Here is a 10,773-nt window from a genome sequence, read left to right as displayed (position 1 = left end):
TATACCATAGAGATTTATTGGCTAGTGAGACTACCAATAATGTATGCCTTTATTGTCATGGCATGAGCCATTGGGTGAGGAATTGTCCCATCTTTTTGGGAGATATCAATGATGGACTTGACGATCCACTTAATAATATTTCTTCCAAAATCTTTGTTATTGATGTAAATTTTACTTCGACCTCAACGTGGGTATTGGATACCGGTTGTGGTTCTCACCTTTGTAATCACATACAGGGGCTTAGAAACGTGGAAAAGCTAAACAAGGGTGATGTAGATCTCTGACTTGGAAATGGAGCTAGGGTAGCCGCCACTTCAAAAGGAACTTATGTACTTGTTTTAGCTAATGACTTTGAGTTGTAGTTACATAATTGTTATTTTGTACCTTCTTTATCAAAGAACATCATTTCCGTTGCCATGTTAGACATGGATGGATTTTCTTTTGCCATTAAGAATAATTGTTGTGAAATTTCTAGAAATAACTTGGCCATAGGCCGAGGCACTTCAATTAATGGCATTTATGTTCTTGAAATTTTTGACTCAAGCAAAGACGTCTATAACATACAAACCAAAAGACTCAAAACAAATGAACCAAATGATTCATACATTTGGCATTGTCGATTAGGTCACATAAATGAGAAACGCATCAAAAGGCTAGTGTCAACTGGAATTATTGGACCATTTGATTTTCAATCATATGGAATATGCGAATCTTGTCTCCTTTTCAAAATGATTCGTGCTCCCTTTAGTGGTAAAAGGACACGAGCAAGTGATTTGTTGGGATTAATACACACCGATGTATGTGGTCCAATGAATATCACCGCTAGGGGAAATTATGACTACTTCATTACTTTTACCGACGATTTAAATAGATATGGGTATGTTTACTTAATCAAATATAAAAGTGAAACTTTTGAGAAATTTAAGGAATTTCAAAAGGAAGTAGAGAACCAATTGAACAAAAAGATTAAAGCACTATGATCCGATCGTGGTGAAGAATAGCTTAGCAATGAATTCGATTCTCACTTAAAAGAATGTGGTACTGTATCACAACTCACTCCTCCGGGCACACCTCAACTCAATGGTGTTGCCGAAAGGAGAAATTGTACCCTACTAGATATGGTTCGATCCATGATGAGTCAAACGGATCTACCGGATTCGTTTTGGGGTTTTGCAATTCGAACGGCCATGAAATCTTTAAACCAATGTCCAACGAAAGCTGCAGATAAAACTTCATATGAGTTATGGAAGGGAAGAGTCCCAAACTTGTCATATATGAAAATTTGGGGTTGTGAAGCTTATGTAAAGAACAAGTCTACCGATAAGATAGCACCTAAATCTGACAAGTGTTACTTTGTAGGATATCCAAAGAACACGCGTGGGTATTACTTCTAGAACCGTCATGAGAACAAAGTGTTTGTGGCTTATGAGGTTGCCTTTCAAGAATTAGAATATATTTCAAGAAGACAGAGTGGGAGAAAATTTAAACTAGACGAAGTTCAAGAACCACAAACTCGAGAAGAGGTGCAAGAAGATGTTCCTTCATCGTCTAATCAAGTTATTGTTCCTTCCGAACCTAGGTGGTCAAATAGGGTTAGTCACCAACCCAATCGATACGTGGGCATCATCGAGTTGGATGACAAATTGGACGTTTTACTCTTGGAAAGTGACAAACCCGCAACCTACAAAGTTGCAATTTCTAGTCCAAATTCAACTTATGGCAAGAGGCCATGCAATCCGAAATAAATCTATGCAAGGGAACCAAGTGTGGGACCTGGTTGATTTTCCTAAAGGTGTGAGACCCCTTCAATGCAAATGGATCTTTAAGGTAAAGAATGGTATAGAAGGGCATGACGATGTCTACAAAGCAAGGCTAGTTGCGAAGGGTTTCACCCAAGTTCATGGTTTACACTATGACGAAACCTCTACCCCCGTAGCCATGCTTAGATCAATTCGGATTATGTTAGCGATTGCCGTATTTCATGATTATGAAATATGGCAAATGGATGTCAAAACCGCCTTTCTAAATGGGTATTTAGAGGAGGAAATTTTCATGGTACAACCTGAGGGTTTTGTACATCCTAAAAATCCTAACATGGTATGTAAACTTAAGAGATCCATCTATGGTCTTAAACAAGCATCGAGAAGTTGGAATCATAGTTTTGATCATGTAATAAAAGAGAATGGTTTCACTCGAAGTGTTGAGGAACCATGTTTATACATGAAGTTTAGTGGGAGCAAAGTCATCTTCCTAATCTTGTATGTGGACGACATACTTCTCATTGGCAATGATATACCAATGCTTACCTCTAATAAGGGGTGGTTAGGGAATCATTTCCAAATGAAAGATTTAGGAGAGGCACAACGCATATTAAGTATCCGGATCTATAGAGATAGATCTAAGAGGATATTGGCACTAAGTCAAGAGTCTTATATTGATATGGTTCTTCGACGTTTCAACATGGACAAATCCAAGAGAGTTTTTATTCGAATGGGTAGTGAGGTTATTGATGTGACAATAATTAGCGCATATTTAGCCCCTGAATTAGCCTTGTTCCCATGCTTTTTAGTGCATATTTGGGTCATTTATTATATTTAGATCTTTGTTTTGCATATTCTTTGAGATTTTGATCCCTTGGTAGGAAAGGAGTAAGAATCTTGCATTTTCATGGCAAAACGAGACTAAATTGATCGAATCCAATGACCAAGCATCAAGGAGAGACAAGATTAGAAGGCCTTTGTACATATTATAGTAGATGAGCAATGTTGAGAAGGATCCTTGAGTCCCCAAGGAAATCCCCAAGGAATTTATGAAGAAAAGGGAAGAAAAGAAGAAGAAATGTTGCTGAGGCACAATCCGTGCGGATTGTCTAAAATCCGGCCGTCCTCCACACGCACAATCCGTGCGGTTTCATCCCAAGACGCTCGGGTTTGCCACCACCACAATCCGCCCGGATTCCTCCAAAGCCGCCCGTGTTCCACCGCCAGAATCCGCCCGTCCCGACTCCAAAACGCACAGATTCCTGTACAGCACAATTTCGTCTTCTCCAAGCTACAAAGAAAGAAGCCCTTCCTTCAAAAAATACCGGCTCCTCCCTGGTCAATCTAAAAAGTGTAATTACTAGTTTAGCCCTTACTAATTTCCACTATAAATACCCCATTAGTCTAATTAGAAGAGCATGTTCTTCTTATCAATTCTTAGAGTAGTTAATACAAATCAAATCTCTCTTTAGTTTTGTAATCAACAATTAATCAAGTTTTAATACAAGTTTTATTTCCTTAATCTCTCTTTTGTTCATCCTTTATTTTGGGTAATTGAAGATTATTGGGGTTATTATATGGAGATTGACAACCTCTCAATCAAGCATCAAGTACTTCTTTTATCTTTGCTTTATTATTGGAATCATTAGTAGGTATAATCCTCTTAATCCCTTTTTAATTATTGTTAATTACTTTCATTTATTCATCATGTTTCATTTTGTTGGTATGATTGACAACCTTGCTAGCATGATCAACATGATAATGAGTGAGTAGTCTCTTAGCTAGGGTTAATGGGTGATTAGGGGAAACCAACATGGGGAATGATTCATGCTTAAATTAATATGATTTCATGTTTTATTTGCTTGCTTTTTTTGATCTCAACTCATGCACATGTTATATTTGATGAAATGCTAAGCCTATGAATCCTTGCATTTACCACCATCTCCTATCTTTTCAATGAGACTTGTAACACATAACCCAACTCGAGTCTCATTAGACCATGCATGTTGTTGAGCAGGGAAGTTTAAGTCGACTTGTAGGTGTTGTACAATCTAATCGATTCGGCTCCGGGACCCAAACTTTCCTAGGATTGTAAGATATAACCCAACTCAATCCATCACAACAATAATTGCTTGCTTATAATTTGAGAACATGTTTGTATGATCAATTCCCATGATTCCCCTATGACCCCATGACACCCTAGTGCTTTTTATCAATTGTTTACAACCCTTTTAATTCATCTTGCTTGTTTATTTCCATTTCTATTTTAGTTTAGTGACCTTCTACATCAACCAAAATTGTGACACCCCTAAGACACCACTAGTTTGAATAGAAATCTCATCTCAATTCCCGTCCCTTGGGATCCGACCTTTACTTGCCTCTTCACTAATTGTAGAGTTGTTTGTGAAGCTATAAATTGTGTTTTGATTCGGACGTGACCCAACGACCACACTTATTTAATTGTGAACACGAAACGGACCGATCAAAAATGGCGCCGTTGCCGGGGACGGTGTTTATTTGATTTAGATTTTCTTACATTGTTATTAGTTGTGTTATTCTTTGCCTTGGGGAAGTAAAACTCCCCATGGTTTGTTCTAATTGTTTTCAAGTTGTTTGATATTTTTCATGTCTAGAAGGTCACAAGGTGATTTGTTACCTTTTGACCGTGAAATTGAAAGAACTTTGACAACCAATAGGAGACTTGCTAGGAGGAATTTGAGAGGTATTAGTGAGGTTGTAGATATTCAACCAACTATTGAGTTCATCAACCCTTTTTCAAGAGAAGGTGAGGAGAACCCATTACAAAATACCACCCAAAATCAACCTACAATGCCTAAGTTTTCGTCACATTCCGTACCCACCGAGGAGAACCTACTCAATGGTACTCCCACACCACAACATCTAACCGGAAATTTTATTGCCAAATCCGCCTTTATCCAATTAGTCGAAAGTAGCCAATTTGGGGGGATGCCTAGTGAAGACCCTCACTCTCATATGGAAACCTTTTGTGACTATTGTGATGCGATTTCTCAAACCGGTGTAACTCAAGACCAAATTCGATGGGTCTTATTTCCTTTTTCTCTAATCGGCACCGCGAAACACTGGTTGAAGGGCCTTGATAAGGCCACTCTCGGAATTGATTCTTGGAAGAAGTTGGCTCTAGCTTTCTACAAAAAATTCTACCCACCGGAAAAGACTAACATGCTAAGAGCTCAAATTACGGGTTTTAAGCAAAGGGATGAAGAATCTTTGTATGAAGCTTGGGAGCAGTTCAAGGGAATTTGCCGCTCATGTCCTCACCATGGACTTAGCGAATGGTTCTTGGTACAACAATTTTGGAACGGTTTATATGAAGATTTAAGGAACATTCTCAACATGGGATCAAATGGAATGTTCACCGAAGTTGATGACAATCAAACATGGAACAAAATTGAGGAAATGGCGGTCCATAACTCACAATATAGTAGACCTCGCAAGGCTACTAGGGGAGGAAAGCATGAAGTGGACTCCGTTACTCAATTGGGTGCTCAACTTAGTGCTCACATTGACACAATCAATTTGAAGTTTGAAAAAGCTATGGCTTGACTTGAAGAAGTCTCAAAATCACCAAAGCATCATGTTAATGCCATGACGGCATCTTCATCAATCCCAAGTGGGATATGTGAGAATTGTGGAACTTTGGGACATGACCAAAGTGAATGTAGCGGAACAAATGAACAAGTGAATGCTTTCCAAGCATACAAGAGTGGTACCCCTTATTCCAACTATTACAATGAAAACACCAAATTCCATCCAAATCTCTCATATAAAAGCCAAAATGTTCAAAACCCTCAAACAACATACACCCCACCTCCCATGAGAAACCAAAATCAAAGACCCTTTTACAATCAAAACCAAGGTTACCAAAATCAAAATCCATACAATCACCAAAATGACCAAGGTTTTGATGTTCAAAAAGCGGTCCTCCAAATGCAAAAGAATCAACAAGAATTTTTCACTCAAATGCAAAAAGATAGTCAAGCAAAGGAAACCACCATCAACAACATCCTAGCTCACACCAAGATGTTGGAAACCCAATTGACTCAACTAGCATCTTTAAGCTCACAAAGACAAAAGGGGCAATTACCACCTCAAAGTAATCCCCCAAGACATGAAACGGTTAGTGCCATTCACTTGAGAAGTGGTACAAGGTATGAAGCACCGAAGAAGCAAGTTGAGGATGAAGTTGTGGAAGCTAGTGATAAGGAAGAAATTGTGCAAAACTCCAAAGATGGAGAATCATCAAAAGAAGAAAGTTCAAAGAAAAATGAAGACAAGGTCAAGGAGAAGAAGCCCATTGTGATTAGACTTCCTTTTCCAAGTCGTCAAGCCAAGCCCAAATTTGATGACCAACTTGGAAAGTTTATGGAAATTGTGAAGAATTTGGAAGTCTCGATTCCTTTCACGGAATTAATCAATCACGTGCCGGCTTATGCGAAATACATGAAAGACATCCTCACAAAGAAGAAGTCGATCCGGAAACTTGAGACTATCGCCTTCACTAAGGTGAGTAGTGCTATACTTCAAGGGAGTTCACCTCCAAAACTAAAGGATCCGGGAAGCTTCTCAATACCGTGTACCATTGGCGACACCACAATCAACAAAGCCTTATGTGATCTAGGGGCTAGTGAGAGTGTTATGCCGTACTCGGTAAGTAAAAGATTGGGGATGGGAGAGCTTAAATGCACCAATATCACACTCCAAATGGCCGATAGATCGACGAAGACACCATTAGGGATATGGGAAGATGTTCCCGTACGAATTGGGAAGTTTTTCATCCAGGTGGACTTTGTCATTGTTGATATGGAGGAAGATTCCAACATTCCAATCATTCTAGGAAGACCCTTCCTACACACCGCGGGTGCGGTGATTGATGTGAAACATGGTGAGCTCACTCTAGAAGTGGGAGATGAAAGCATAACCTTTAATCTTGACAAGACTATGAGAGCTCCTCGTTTGCATGAACCGTGTTTCATGATTGATCATTATAGCCGGAAGGATGATAGGAAGAAGTCGGAACTCCAATGGAAGAAGAAAATTGAAGATTCTCCATTCAAAGAGCAAGTGAATCGTGACAAGGAGAGCTTGCAAAGCTCATCAAAATCAAGCAAAGAAGAAGAGGATGGCCTCATTGGCCAAGAGAAGAAATTGGGAGAGTTGTCTCCATCAAATCAAGAGATTTTCAATGATCAACTTAATGAAGTTTGTGGTCTTTGGGACGACGAATTTGAAGGGATTTTTAATCCCTACATTGGTAATGCCATCGATCAAGACCGACAACAAGGGCCAAGGTCTATTGAAGAGCTTTATAATGATAATGAACAAGCGTTTGATTATTTCTTCAAGGTGTTGAGCAACATCAAGAACACCTTGAACATGCCCCCTTGACATCTCATCAAGAATGAGAGTTTGGTGGAGTCCTCCCTAAACCACCATTTGTAAATATTTCTAACTCCCTAACTCGCATTTCAATTCTTGTATTGCATTTTTGTCATCTTTGGATTTTTATTTACTTTGATCAAGATAATTGTCATGTTTGAGAGAAGTGAGGGAGGGACTAATGATCTCAATTGATGTGTAGTGCTTTAGCTTAATGTGGGGATGACAATTGCCTAGGCTACCCATGCCTTAGTAGTACCCCCACAATGAAGAACACGAGATATGAAGAAGAATGGAAGAATGACAAGGGATACGCATTGTACACGGATGGAACTGAATCCGGGTACAAAAGGGTTGAATCCGAGCGGATTCAGGAGAATCCGCCCGTTTTCGTGCAATCCGGCCGTGTTGGGTAGAAGACACACATCCTGAAATGAGCTGAAGTTTTGAAATTTTTGACTGTCAGCGAATCCGGGCGTCCTACATCCTAATCCGCCCGTCTTTGAAAATCCGCCCATCTTGAAGGAAAGACGCCCGTCTTCTTGGCTGAAGAAAACAAGGAAAAATCCCTGTGAAGGAATCCGTCCGTCTTCTGAAGAATCCGCCCGTCCCTTGTCAGCGAATCCGAGCGTCTTCACTGAAAGACGCCCGTCTTTAGGCGAGTTTTTCCCAACCCAGAAAAAGCAGAATCCGCCCGTCTCGAGCAGAAACCGCACGGATTGCCCCTGCAGTTCGAATTTTTCGGGATTTATAAAACCCCTCCCACCTTCATTTCTTCATTCCTTCATTCATAACACTACTCAAAAACATCAAAACCCTCATCCTCTCCATCACAAAAACAAAATTCCTCAACTACATTCACCAAAATCAAATCAAATCATCCTTTTAACAACAAATCAATCACTCCTTTTTCAATAAAAATCAAAACAAAGCACAAAATCTTCAACCTTTGAGTCGATTTTCGAATTCATAAAGGCAAAGCCTTTCATCTTTAAATCGATTTGGGTACACTAGAAATTGAAGATTTTTCACTCTTTCTTGGTTAATTCATCAATGGCAAGGACTAAGGGAGCAACAAAGGCAACAAAGGCACCAAAGGCATAGACACTTTCATCAAGGCAAAAGGCTCTTCAAGCAAAGAAAGCATTGGCTATGGTGGTTGCAAACCCAAACTTGGAAGTGCAACAACAACAACAACCTTCTATGGGAGCAACAACATCTACTACTCCGGAAATTGATCAACTTTTGCATTATCCAGAGGTAACTTTTATGTCCAAAACCCATAGAGATACTTTTGCCAAGTTTGCTAGGAAATCATTTCAATCCACCAAGTTTATTTGTGAAGATACCTTAGATAAGTTGGGTGTCCTTGAGCAAACTAGAGCCTTCTTCAAAGCAATGGGGTTGAAGAAATTGTTTGAATCAAAAGAATTGACATACCCCTCCCTTACCTTGGAATTTTTGAGTTCTTTGAAAGTCAACAAAGTTGAGACTAGGGAGAACCTCGAGTTTCGTCTAGCTAATGTTAGTAGATGCATTTCCTTTAGGGAATTGGGTGAAATTTTGGGTCTTAGTGATGAACCGAGTTATTTTAAGAATTTTGGAAAGTATGACCTCGACCCTCTTTGGGAGGCAATTTCCGGAAGGAAATTTGAGGACTTTCTTGCGAGTCGTGCTCTTTTAGTCCACCATCCGGGTATAAGAGTATGGCACCAGGTCATAGGAAACACCATTATTGCAAGGAAAGATACCAACCATTTCACCAAACTTGATTTTATTCTTCTTGAGTCGGCTTTGAACATTGGAAGAGTACACACCAAGCCTTTCAACTCTCTAAGGCTTTTGGTAGATAGATGGCTCAACATTGATTGTGGGAAGAAAGGCACTACCGTTATTGTGAATGGCGGCCTAGTCACTATCCTAGCTAAATACTTTGATCCTAACTTCAACAAAGATAACAAGTATGAAGCAAAGGAGGGTGGTCATCTTGTTGATATGCATACTATGATACACAAGTACAAGTGGGTTGCCCATAACCCTCTTGACACCAAGTATGGATGGCTCACTAGTGAGGCTAGATCGTTTACTTTGCCTTCAAAGATTTGTCGTCTAAGCGTCCACCGGACCAATTATCTACTTCCCCTTTCAAAAGAGGCCGAGTATATTATCCGACAACAAAAGGGTGAACTTGAAATACCCTCCTCTTCCATTGTCACACCACCTTACCCTTTCGAGTACCAAGAGTTCAAGCCGGAAGGTGTTGAAGCAAGAAATGATTATTTGACTCTTCTCATGCAAGCAATGCACAAGCAAGCCTTTGAGGATCGGAAAAATGCTTACTTGGCTCAATATCCACCCCTCCTACACTTATCTAGGCAAGGACTACTTGATCTATCATGTCCTTTTCCTAGTTGGGCGGATAGAGAAGTCCTATTTCCGGGTGCATCTAGGATCGTTTCGGGTGACAATGAGGTTGTCGGTAATGAAGAAGTTGATGATAACATTGATGAGGAAGCAAGTGAAGAAGGAGAAGAGGATGGTGAGCAAGATAATGAGCAAGGAGAAGAAGAAGGTGAAGAAGAAAATGAAGAGGGAAGTGGCAATGAGACCACTTCTAATGAGGAAAGTGATGATGGTGATGATATGATGGAAGATTAGCAAGCTTTGGAAGCTCCTACCCTCTCAAGGTTTGTCTATTTCTCTCTTTGTTTTAATTATTTTTCATGATCATTGTTGGAGTAGTCCTAGCATCATAGAGGACTCACACCTCAGTACCATTGAGGTGTTCTCATTTTATTGTTCCCACTTTCAAAATCCAAAATGACAAATTAGTTTCATGCATTGCATAGTATGTGCATGAACTACACCCTTCCTTAGGACATTAGCAATAGTGTCTAACTCGGTTTGGAGAAGTTAATGCATACAAAACGGGAGGTAATCTAAATTATCCTCTCCGTCATAAACAAAAAACATGCATCATGTAGTGTAGACTAGTGTAGATTGCATTTAGTGTAGAAATCATGCATCACCTTTGCATAATTTCCCATCATTTTGGCCATTGAGGACAATGCCCATATTAGTGTGGGAATGGGGAATTCTAACTTAACTCTTATTCAAAAATCCAAAAAAATTGAATTGAAAAATTTCGAAAAACCATAAAAATTTGAAAATTGAAAAAGCCAAAAACATGTTTATTTCCTTTTGTAGTGTAGTCTTGTATATATTATTGTATATATTGTGTTTGTTCTATCCTTGTTCACATTGATCGACTACGCCACATCCGAGACATGAGGATAATGAAGACCGCATGGTATGATCTTTCCAATCTCCTTTTTCCTCTTTATGTTAATGACTATGTGGCTTTATTTTGATTGATGCGGTATAACAATGTGAACTTAGGACTTGCATTTAGTTTATATGTCATATTAGTTGATAGAATCATATGCATTAGGATGTTTATATTAGTTGCATCATAGCATGTAGTTGCATTTAGATAAAAGGTTTTGAAAAATGCTTAATTAGGAACTTTGACAAGAGCAACTAAGCCATTACAAATACTTTTTCAACTTAAGACTTTGCCTACTAGAATGGTTGT

General features: G+C 39.3%; 1 non-coding gene across 1 annotated transcript; it reads right to left on the bottom strand.

The window, feature by feature from the left end:
- Nucleotides 1-4,961: 4,961 nt before the first annotated feature.
- LOC141597623 (small nucleolar RNA R71) lies at nucleotides 4,962-5,068 on the bottom strand. Its single transcript, XR_012522848.1, has one exon. It is a non-coding gene; the product is annotated as a small nucleolar RNA R71 (small nucleolar RNA).
- Between the last annotated feature and the right edge of the window lie 5,705 nt (nucleotides 5,069-10,773).

Source organism: Silene latifolia, chromosome 8 (assembly GCF_048544455.1).
Source record: "Silene latifolia isolate original U9 population chromosome 8, ASM4854445v1, whole genome shotgun sequence".
Lineage (NCBI taxonomy): Eukaryota > Viridiplantae > Streptophyta > Magnoliopsida > Caryophyllales > Caryophyllaceae > Silene > Silene latifolia.
Note: the sequence above shows the minus strand (reverse complement) of the source record. Positions and strands in the feature narration are given on the sequence as shown.